The 10,879-nt window shown below is 38.8% G+C and overlaps 1 pseudogene; it reads left to right on the forward strand.

Moving 5' to 3' along the window:
• Positions 1 to 1,360: 1,360 nt before the first annotated feature.
• LOC113834072 lies at positions 1,361 to 3,853 on the forward strand (annotated as a pseudogene).
• Positions 3,854 to 10,879: the final 7,026 nt, after the last annotated feature.

The following is a 10,879-nucleotide window of genomic DNA, read 5'->3' on the forward strand; positions in this document are numbered from 1 at the left end:
TTGTAACTGTTTATAGGTCCATGGAAACCTTTTTTTTCAGAAATGGAATTTATAATGCCTAAATGTGGCTATAAAAGTGAGGGTAATGTGTATCAGCTATTTTATTGCAAGACAATATATCACATATAAGACCTACCAGAGAGGAAAAGTTTAACTTTGAGAACACAGGAATGGAAATAATTCAGCTTTAATGCATGAAAACATTTGAAGTCTAAGTCAGATTTCTTTCTCACTCTTCAGTGTGTCATGAGGAATTCACATAGCATGTTGTGAGTGCTACAGGGCAATATACTCAACTAACTTAGCCACCTGGAGAAGATAATTACAGTTTAAAATAATGATTTTTCACAAACGAGATTTTAAGGGAGATTGTCATGAACTCAGCACCTGGTACCTTGCTTTGCAAGGCTATTCAAATCAGGAGAAAAGAAATATAATTTTTCATTTTATAAAAATGAGTATTCATAAACAATAAACTAGCTCTTCCTACCAGGCATTAGAAAAACTGTTAATCCCGAGCACACTTCATTTCCATTTAATTACTAATATTTCTTCTAACAATAAAATCATTAGTTTCTTGGAAATAGGCTTAAAATCATGAGTTTACTAATGTTACCAGTGGAATCTTTCATATTTAGAAAGGAAGGTGTGTGTGTATTCACCCTTCTTTCTCATGTATTCTAAATGGTATTGTATTTGAAATGAAAACACTGTTCTAATTACCGTGTGATTTTACACCCCTTCTAAAACCTGTGAAATTCTGGAATGTTCTTTCTACTGGAAAACATTTTTCTGTGTCTTACTTTTAGGAGCCTGATAACTCAGGTAACCTACTCCAGGGTGAGCAGCCAATGTCCTAGAGGAGGCTGCCCAACAGCTCTTGAATGCTCAATGCTGTGGGATGCCCTTGCCTCCAGCTACAGCTCAGTGTCTTAAGGCTGCAGATTTTAATCACTTTCTCCCCATAGATATTGATAAAATTAATTTTAGGATGAGAAAATGATTACTTTTAACTCTTTTTCTCTCCTGATCCCTGTTTCTCTCTCTCTCTCTCTCTCTCTCTCTCTCTCTCTCTCTCTCTCTCTCTCTCTCTCTCTCTCTCTCTGTCTGTCTCTCTCTCCTTCTCTGCTAATATCTTTACAAAGTAAACTGTATGTAAAAAATTTTCATATTATATGTCTGGTTTCTCTTCAGACAATATAAATCTTTCAAATATTATTTTATGTCTATGGCTTGATTTTTCTCCTGTGTATGTCTGTGCACTACATGTGTGCCTCTTTCTGAGGAGGCCAAGGGAGGGTATCAGTACCCCCCGGGAGTGGAATTACAGATTGTTGTGGGCTCCATGTAGTATTCGAACATGGGTCTTCTAGAAGAGCAGCCAGTGCTCTTTACTACTGAGATATATCTTCAGCCCCAAGAACATATGAATCTTTTGCCTTCCAAAAATGGAATCTGGAGCTGGAGAGATGACTCATTCAATAGAGTGCTTGCTTTACAAGCATAATGCCTGAAGTTCAGATGCTAATCACCCACATAAAAGCCATATGTGGGGCTCTGTGCCTGTAATCCCATACCTTGGTTGGTGAAATCATGGCAAATCCCTGAACTTTTTAGTCAATCTAGATGAATTTGTGAACTGTGGGTTCATTGAGAAATGCAATCTCATAAAGTAAGCTTTTGTGTAAGAACTCTGATGTTGATTTTTGATCTCCACACACATGCCACATACAAAAATGTATATACATCACACACACACACACACACACACACACACACACACACACACACACACCATCAAATCTTTGTTGTTTGAATAAACAAAAGTAATTCAGCTAAATAAGGTAAGAAATGTTTAAATTCAATGGATTTTGTATGTAGCTTTGCATGGAATGTGTTCATGTTTATGTGTGGGTGTGGGCATGTGTATATATGTATGTGAAGGCCAAAGGTCAACATCAGGTACCTTAATCAATTGTTCTCTATTTTATTTCTTGAAACAGTGTCCTTACTGAACTTGGGCTTGGACAGGATGTCTGGCCAATGAAATCCAGTAATCTGCTTTCTACATGTGTCTGGCTTTATACACAGGTGCTGGTAAGCCAAATTTGGGTCTTTTCTCTTACACGGCAGACACTTTACCAACTGAACCATGTCCTTAATACTTTCATATGCTATGTTGCTATCATCCACAGGTCTATTTTGTCCTTCAAATTAATATCTGACCCATGTGTGATTTTGCACTATCTTTCAGTCATTGGTTATTTGAAAAGATATTTGTTATTCCACGCCTGAAAATTACAGAGAAATTTAATGTTTTCCTGCTATACATGCAAAGAATTACCTTTTCCAGAATGTCATAGAATTGGAATAATATGCTATGCAGTCTTTCTCACTTTATTCTAATTAATAGTAGACATTTTCCAAATCTTTTCCCATGTTGAAAGCTCTTTTCCTTTTAGGAAATATTTTAGGTAATACATTCATTTTCATTTAAATGTGTGTGTTTAATAAACTTTGTGTTTTATTATTTTCTTCCTCACTTTTATAGTACTTTGAAAAGCTCAGACAATGTATCTTGATCACATTCACCTTCTTCCTTGACTTTTCCTGGATCTACCCTTCCCCACCCACCCACCCAACTTTGCATTCTCTTATTTTTTTAATACATGGAGACCAGTTTGTGCTGTTAATGTATTCTTGGATATGTTGTCTTCTTCTGAAGCATAATGTATGGTCCGTCTACCAGAGAACACACTCTTAAATAGCACCAAGTCTCCCTCTCCCAACAGCTCTGAGACATTTGGGGCAGGAATGACTAGGATACATTTAAGGTTGATGGTCATGAAAGGGAAGGAAAACTTATTTCTTTGCTTGGAGTGGGGTGTTCATTTAGCTCCACTCAGATGTTGGGAGGTCCTAGGTTGCCAGCATGTTGCTAGGTGCATTGTTCAGAGAGGAGTGTGCTTGCATAATATGTTCTGCCAAAGGTCCCAGGCTGCCAAGTGCATTGTTAGAAGATGGATGTGTACACAACTGAACCAAATAGAGTCTGAGGTTGTCAAGCTATTTCCTACCTTGCCTGACTCAGTTTGTGTTTCATAGACTTCTGCTACATCAAAGTAGGAGCTAAGACTCCACAGTGGCTGTGTGTATGCAATAGAATGAAGCAATTTAGGATGGGATGATTAAAGTTCAAGGTGGTCCATTAAAAATCTAGAGAGATGGAGAGCGAGCCTGGAGCGGGGCAGCGGTCAGCCAATGCACGTCAGGATAAGTCTAAAAATGATAGATTGTAAGAAAAACCAAAGTCGTGTTTCGAAGACATGTGTTACAGGTGTTTCATCAGTTTGTAAGACATGAGTCTGAAGTGGCCAGCAGTTGGGTTCTTGAAAGATCCATGAATCGTGTTCAGTTCCTTGGGCGAGTAGGTCAGGACCCTTTCATGAGACAGGTGGAAGGAAAAAAACCCAGTCACAATATTTTCTCTGGCAACAAATGAGATGTGGTGATCAGGAGACAGTGAAGCATACAAAATGGGGGATGTGATTCAAAAGGCAACATGGCACAGAATATCAGTGTTTCGACCAGGCCTCAGAGATTTGGCATACCAGTATGTGAAAAAGGGAGCTCGCATATTTGTGGAAGGGAAAGTGGACTACAGTGAATACATGGATAAAAATAACGTGAGGTGGCAAGCGACAACAATCATAGCTGATAACATTATATTTCTGAGTGACCAGATAAAAGAAAAGTCGTAGAACGAAAGAATGATTCTTCTTTGATCATTGTTTGGTACAGCCTCCTTCCCAAATCATGTATAGTCTATAGTTTAAAGATAAAGATTTAAAAGATTTATATAAAATGAGTGTGATATTTAAAAAAAAAAATCTAGAGAGATGATTGGTGGTGGTGGCCCACAGCTTTAATTCTAATGCTCAGGAGGCAGAGGCTGGTGAATCTCCGAATTCAAGGCCCGGTCTACAGAGGGAGTTCCGGGACAGCCAGCATTACACAGAGACACCCTGTCTCAAAACAAACAAAAAAAATAAAAAATCTAGAGAGACCTTGGAAAGAGAGATAAAGGAAAAACTACACAAAGAACAATCCGATGATGGTATAAATATAGCCATTTGAACACATTTATCTCACCCCGTGTGGGATCTGTGTGTTTCTATCAAGCTGTGATCCATAGGGAGAAACAACAAACTTAGAAAAGATAGTATGGGCTGATATTTTTGTCCTTTCAATCATTTAAACTGAAGAAGCTAAGGGTGTGTAATCTAACCAAAATTTTATCCAGGAGGCAGGGATAAACAGAAGCAAAGACTGGCCAAGATAATTGAAATTTCTGTGAGCTACAGGTTAGTGGGGTTTCCTGCCTCAACATTCAATGCTGTGTTGAATTCTTGTGTTTGCATTAAGAAAACCTTTGTTGTTGCTAGTGTGTGCTCATGTGTATGACTGTGTCTATATGGGTGTGCACACTGCTGTTAGTTTATTTAGAATGACTTAAAGTCATCCAGCTAATAACAAGACCCCAGAACTCTTTGAAAACTGACTAGATGTGCTTAGGCCATTTGACTCTGATTTCTTTACAGGCTTCGTTGTGAGTGTATTATGTTATCAGAACATAAAGGACATAAAACAGATTCAGCCTTTTGGTCTAAACCCAATCAGCAATTGTCAATCATGCCCTAAACTACAGTCTGAGTTTGTTAACTTCTTGAAACAATTGGGTAACCTGGGCATCCACCACAGTAGATCACCTGCTGCAGTGGCTGTCATAAAGTCTGACCACTCAGGGTCAGACTGAGCAAAGATGCTCAAATCACAGATCTTGTCTAATCAGTTTTCAAACTATAACATGAATCAAAGGGGAAGTGGTGGTGCATGCTTACACTTCTAATGGTAGAGCAGAAGGAGCCCTTTATTGGACTTCCAGTGTTTGCATGGCCATCTCTCTCTTGTTTACTATGTATACCACATCAGCTTACTTGGCTGACAGTGTGGATACAAGCACCAGAGTTTAGAATAGGAAAGGGCACTCAAGAGTTATATGACCTCCTGGCCTATCATACACTTGATTGATTAGAGAGACAGGAGGGCAAGTTTGCCTGGTCAATAGCTGTATATTACTGCTGAGTCACTGCGTAGCTGTGGTTTTTATGCCTGTCTCTGTGGCAAAGGTTACACAAGATCAAAATGTGTGTCCTCAGTGGTTAATGGTGTCACAATAGGTATCCCATTACTAGCAACTGGAAGAGAAATTTATGTATGAATATTTAATATTTAAATTGTCCTCCTGCCCTCTCCTGTCTTTAAGTTACTTCTCATTCATCACACCATCATTCTATTCCTGCATGCATGGCTGTGCTGACTCCATGCCCATATATAGGTCAGCAACCCCCACACTGAGTGTGTCCCACTCTTTGCATTCTGTCCATCTCATCTCTTTGCCCTGTTCAATACAGCAGAGAGGAACACCCTTAAATAAAGCTTAGTGTCTGGTGTTACATTTGCAGGATTTAGAAACACTGTGTCTTTATTTCTAGAAAAAAGCAACAAGAAAGGGAGAGGCAATTTTCATTTTAAGAACAATTATTTTGGAATAAAAATGAAGGTAGACAGGTTGAAGAAGGCTAGCATACAAAAGAAAATTGTAAATGATCAGGACATAATCTATTCATTATTTTTAGGGTAATTTTATTATTTTACATGCATGAATGTTTTACTTGGGTGTATGGATGTGTACCACATGTGTGCCTAGGACCTGTGGGTACCGGAAAGGATGTCATTGGAGTTACAGATAGCTATGAGCTGCCACATGGGATCCGGGAATCGAACCGGGGTCCTCTGCAAGAGAAATGAGTGCTTTTGACCCCTGATCCAACTCTCCAGTCTTCTTGGACACAATTTCTTCTCTTGCTTCCTCTTTACTTCCCTCTCTCCATCATCCTCTCTTCCTGTTACCTTTCTTTTTACACATTGGAAATGATTGATGCTTTAGTTATTTGTTTTTGTTTTTAATTGCTGTGGTAAAACACCAGGATCAATAGCAAGTTGGGAAGGAGAGGGTATATGGCTTATACTTCCATATCACTGACTATCATCAAAGGAAGCCAGAGCAGGAAATTTAAGGTAGGAACTGAAGCAGAGGGCATGGGGGGAGGGGATGCTGCTTACTGGCAGCTTAACAAAAACCAACCAATATATTTTTTCTTTAGAAACAATCATTTTACATATCAATCCCCAAGTTCTCTTTCCCTGCCATCCTCCCATGCCCCCTACCCCCCCAACACACCCTTTACCCACTCCCCAAGGATGGTGAAGCCTTCTATGGGGGATCATCAAAGTCCAAAAGTCACATCATTTGGGGGAGGACCTAGTCCCTCCTCCTTGTATTTGGGCTGACACAGTATCCCTCCAAAGCGAATGGGCTCCTGAAGTCCATTTGTGCACTAAGGATAATTATTGATTCCACTGTCAGAGGTCCCATAGACTGCCCAGGCCTCCTAACTAGCACACAAATTCAGAGGGTTTGTCAGGAGTATTGCTCAGTGTTTAGCTGTGGGTGCCTGCTTCTGCTTCCATTCAGCTAATGGATGAAGGATATAGTATAGCAATTAAGGTAGTCATCAATCTCATTATAGGGGAAGGGCATCAAAGGCGGCCTCACCACTACTGTCTAGATTCTCTGTTGGGGTCATCTTTGTGGATCTCTGAGTATTGCCTTAGTGCCAGATATCTTTAAACCTATAATGGCTCCATCTATTATGGCAACTCTTTGCTTGCTCTCCTCTATTCCTCCTCTGTCTCAGTCTTCCTGATCCCTCTTGTTCTCCCTCCTCCTCTTCTCCCCTTCTCTTTTTCCTACCTTCCTCCCCACTACATGCACCCCACATGCTACTAATTTTCTTAGAAGTTCTTGTCCCTTTCCCCTTCTTCGGGGGACCATGTATTTTTCTCTTAGGGTCCTCCTGGTTTCCTAGGTTCTCTGGTGGTGTGAACTGTAGCCTGGTAGTCATTGCTCTATGTCTAATATCCATATATGAGTGAGTACATATCATGCTTGTCTTTCTGTGACTCGGTTACATCACTCAGGATGGAACTGGAAGTTCACAGGAATTTGCCTGTGAATTTCAAGATTTCATAGTATTTTCTGCTGAGTAATACTCCATTGTGTAAGTGTACCACATTTTTTCCATCCATTCTTCAGCTGAGGGGCATCTAGGTTGCTTCCAGGTTCTGGCTATTACAAACAATGATGCTATGAACATAGTTGAACATATGTCCTTGTTGTATGAATGTGCATTATTTGGGTATAAGCCTAAGAGCGGAATTGATGGATCATGAGGTAGACTGGTTTCCCATTTTCCTGAGAAAACACCATACTGATTTCCAAGGTGGCCAACCAAGTTTGCACTCCCACAAGCAATGGAGGAGTGTTCCCCTTTCTCCACATCCTATCCAGCACAGACTGTCTTTGGTGTTTTTGATTTTAGCCATTCTGACAGGAGTAAGATGGTATCTCAGAGTTGTTTTAAGTTGCATTTCCCTGATGGCTAAGGATGTTTAACACTTTCTTTTGTCTCTTTCAGCCATTTTAGATTCCTCTGTTGAGAATTCTCTACTTAGTTCTGCACCCCACTTTTTAATTGAATGGTTTGGTGTTTTGGTGACTAGCTTCTTGAGTTCTTTGTATATTTTGTAAAGCAGCCCTCTGTCAGATGTGGGATTGGTGAAAATATTTTCCCATTCTTTGGGCTGCTGTTTTGTCTTGCCGACTATGTCCTTTGCCTTACTGAAGCGTCTCAGTTTCAGGAGGTCCTATTTATTAATTTTAGGTCTCAATGTCTGTGCTACTGGTATTATGTTCATGAAGTGATCTCCTGTACCAATTCATTCACGGGTACTTCCCACTTTCTCTCCTAAGTGGTTCAGTGTAGCTGATTTATGTTGAGGTCTTTGCTCCATTTGGACTTAAGTTTTGTGCATGGTGATAGATATGGATCTATCTGCAATCTTCTACATCCAGTTATGCCAGCACCATTTGTTGAAGATGCTTTCTTTTTTCCATTGTATAGTTTTAGCTTCTTTGTCAAAATCAGGTGTTCCTAGGTGTGTGGGTTAATATCAGGGTCTGCAATTTAATTCCATTGGTCTACCTGTGTGTTTGCCAACGCAAGCTGTTTTCGTTATTATAGCTCTATAATAGAGCTTGAAGTCAGGGACAGTGGTGCCTCCTGAAGTTCCTTTATTGTACAGGGTTGTTTTGGCTACCCTGGGCTTTTTGTTTTTGCATATAAAGTTGACCATTGTTCTTTCAAGATCTGTGAAGAATTGTGTTGGGATTTTGATAGGGATTGCATTGAATCTGCAGATTGCTTTTGGCAAGATTGCCATTTTTACTATGTTGATACTACTTATCCAAGAGCATTGGAGATCTTTCCATTTTCTGTTATCTTCTTTAATTTCTTTCTTTAAAGACTCAAAGTTCTTGTTATACAGGTCTTTCACTTGTTTGGTCAGCATTAGCCCAAGATATTTTATGTTGTTTGTGGCTGTGGTAAAGGGTGATGTTTCTCTGATTTCTTTCTCAGCCCATTTATTGTCTGTATATAGTAGGGCTACTGATTTTTTTTTAAGTTAATCTTGTATCCTGCCACTTTGTTGAATGTGTTTATGAGCTGTAGGAGTTCCCTGGTTGAATTTTTTGGGTCTCTTATGTAAACTAACATATCTTCTGCAAATAGCGACAGTTTGATTTATTCCTATCCAATTTATATCCCCTTGATCTCCTTTTGTTGTCTTATTGCTCTAGCTAGAACTTCAAGTACAATATTGAAGAGATATGGAGAGAGTGGACAGCCTTGTTTGTTCTTGATTTTAGAGGAATCACATTGAGATTCTCTCCATTTAGTTTGATGTTGGCTGTTGGTTTGCTGCATAATGCCTTTATTATGTTTAAGTATGTTCCTGTTATCCCTGATCTCTCCATGAAGAGATCATGAAGGGATGTTGGATTTTATCAAAGGCTTTTTCAGCGTGTAGTGAGATGATCATGATTCTGTTTTTCAGTTTGTTTATATGGTTTATTACACTGATAGATTTTCATATGTTGAGCCATCCCTGCAACCCTGGGATGAAGCCTATTTGATCATGGTGGATGATTTTTCTAATGTGTTCTTAGATTCGATTTGCCAGTATTTTATTGAGTATTTTTGCATCAATGTTCATGAGGGATATTGGTCTGTAGTTCTCTTTCTTACCTGTGTCTTTGTGTGGCTTTGGTACCAAGGTAATTGTAATCTTATTAGAAGAGTTTGGCAATGACCATTCTGCTTCTATTGTATGCAACACTTTGAGGAGTATTGGTATTATCTGTTCTTTGAATTTCTGGTAGAATTCTGCATTGAAGTCATCTGGACCTGGGCTTTTTTTTTTGTTGGGAGACTTTTGATGAATGCTTCTATTTCACTAGGGGTTATAGGTCTATTTGAATTGCTTATCTGTTCTTGATTTAATTTTGGTAAGTAATATCTATCCAGAAAATTGTCCATTTCCTTTAAATTTTTGAATTTTGTGGAGTATAGGTTTTTAAAGTATGACCTGAACATTCTCTGGATTTCCTCAGTGTTTGTTGTTATGTCCCCCTTTTCTTTTCTGATTTTGCTAATTTGCATGTTTTCTCACTGCCTTTTGGTTAGTTTGAATAACGATTATTCTATCTTGTTGATTTTTTCCAAAAACCAACTGTTTGTTACATTTTTCTTTGTTTTGTTTTCGTAGTTTCTGCTTTGTTGATTTCAGCCCTCAATTTGATCATTTCCTGTCATCTACTCATCTGGGGTGAGTTTGCTTCTTTTTGTTCTAGAGCTTTCAGTTGTGCTTCAATTCTCTAGTGTGACTATTCTCCAGTTTCTTCTTGTGGGCACTTAGTGCCATGAACTTACCTCTTAGCACTGCTTTCAAAGTGTCCCTTAAGTTTGGGCATGTTGTGTCTTCATTCTCATTGAGTACTAGGAAGTCTTTAATTTCTTTTTTTTATGTCTTCCTTGATCCAGGAATTGTGTAATTGTGCATTGTTCAATTTCCATGAGTTTGTAGGATTTCTGCAATTTGTGTTGTTGTTGGATTCTAATTTTAAAGCATGGTGGTCCAATAGGATACAGGGAGTTATTCCCTTTTTTTCTGTATCTGTTGAGGTTTTCTATGTTGCTGAGTATGTGGTCGATTTTAGAGAAGGTTCTGTGTGGTGCTGAGAAGAAGATATATTCTTTTGTGTTTGGATGGAATGTTCTACCAATGTCAGTTAAATCCAATTGGGCTGTAACTTCTGTTAGTTCTTTTGTTTCTATGTTAAGTTTCTGTATGGTGGTCTGGTCTAGTGGTGTGGGTTTTATGTGTGATTTGAGTTTTAGTAATGTTTCTTTTACAAATGGGAGTGCACCTCATCTTGGTAGACTTTTCCTGTGATGAAAATGAAATGACTTTATTCATCCCTTTTGATTGATTTTTAGTTTGAAGTCTAATTTGTTAGATATTAAGATTGCCACACCAGCTTGTTTCTTGGGTCCATTTGATTGGAAAATCTTTTCCTAACCCTTTACTCTGAGGTACTTTCTGTCTTTGACGTTGAGGTGTGTTTCTTGTATGCAGCAGAAGGATAGATTCTGTGTTTGCATCCACTGTTAGCCTGTGTATTTTATAGGTGAGTTTAGACCATTGATATTAAAAATAAAAAAATGACCATTGATATTCAGGGATATTAATGACCACTGACTGTTAATTCTTGTTTGTTTTGGAATTGTTAATGGTGGAGGTATTGTGTGTGGAATCTCCCCCCCCCCCACTTTTTGGTGTTTGGTAAAGTGGG

This window comes from Cricetulus griseus, chromosome 2 (assembly GCF_003668045.3).
Source record: "Cricetulus griseus strain 17A/GY chromosome 2, alternate assembly CriGri-PICRH-1.0, whole genome shotgun sequence".
NCBI lineage: Eukaryota > Metazoa > Chordata > Mammalia > Rodentia > Cricetidae > Cricetulus > Cricetulus griseus.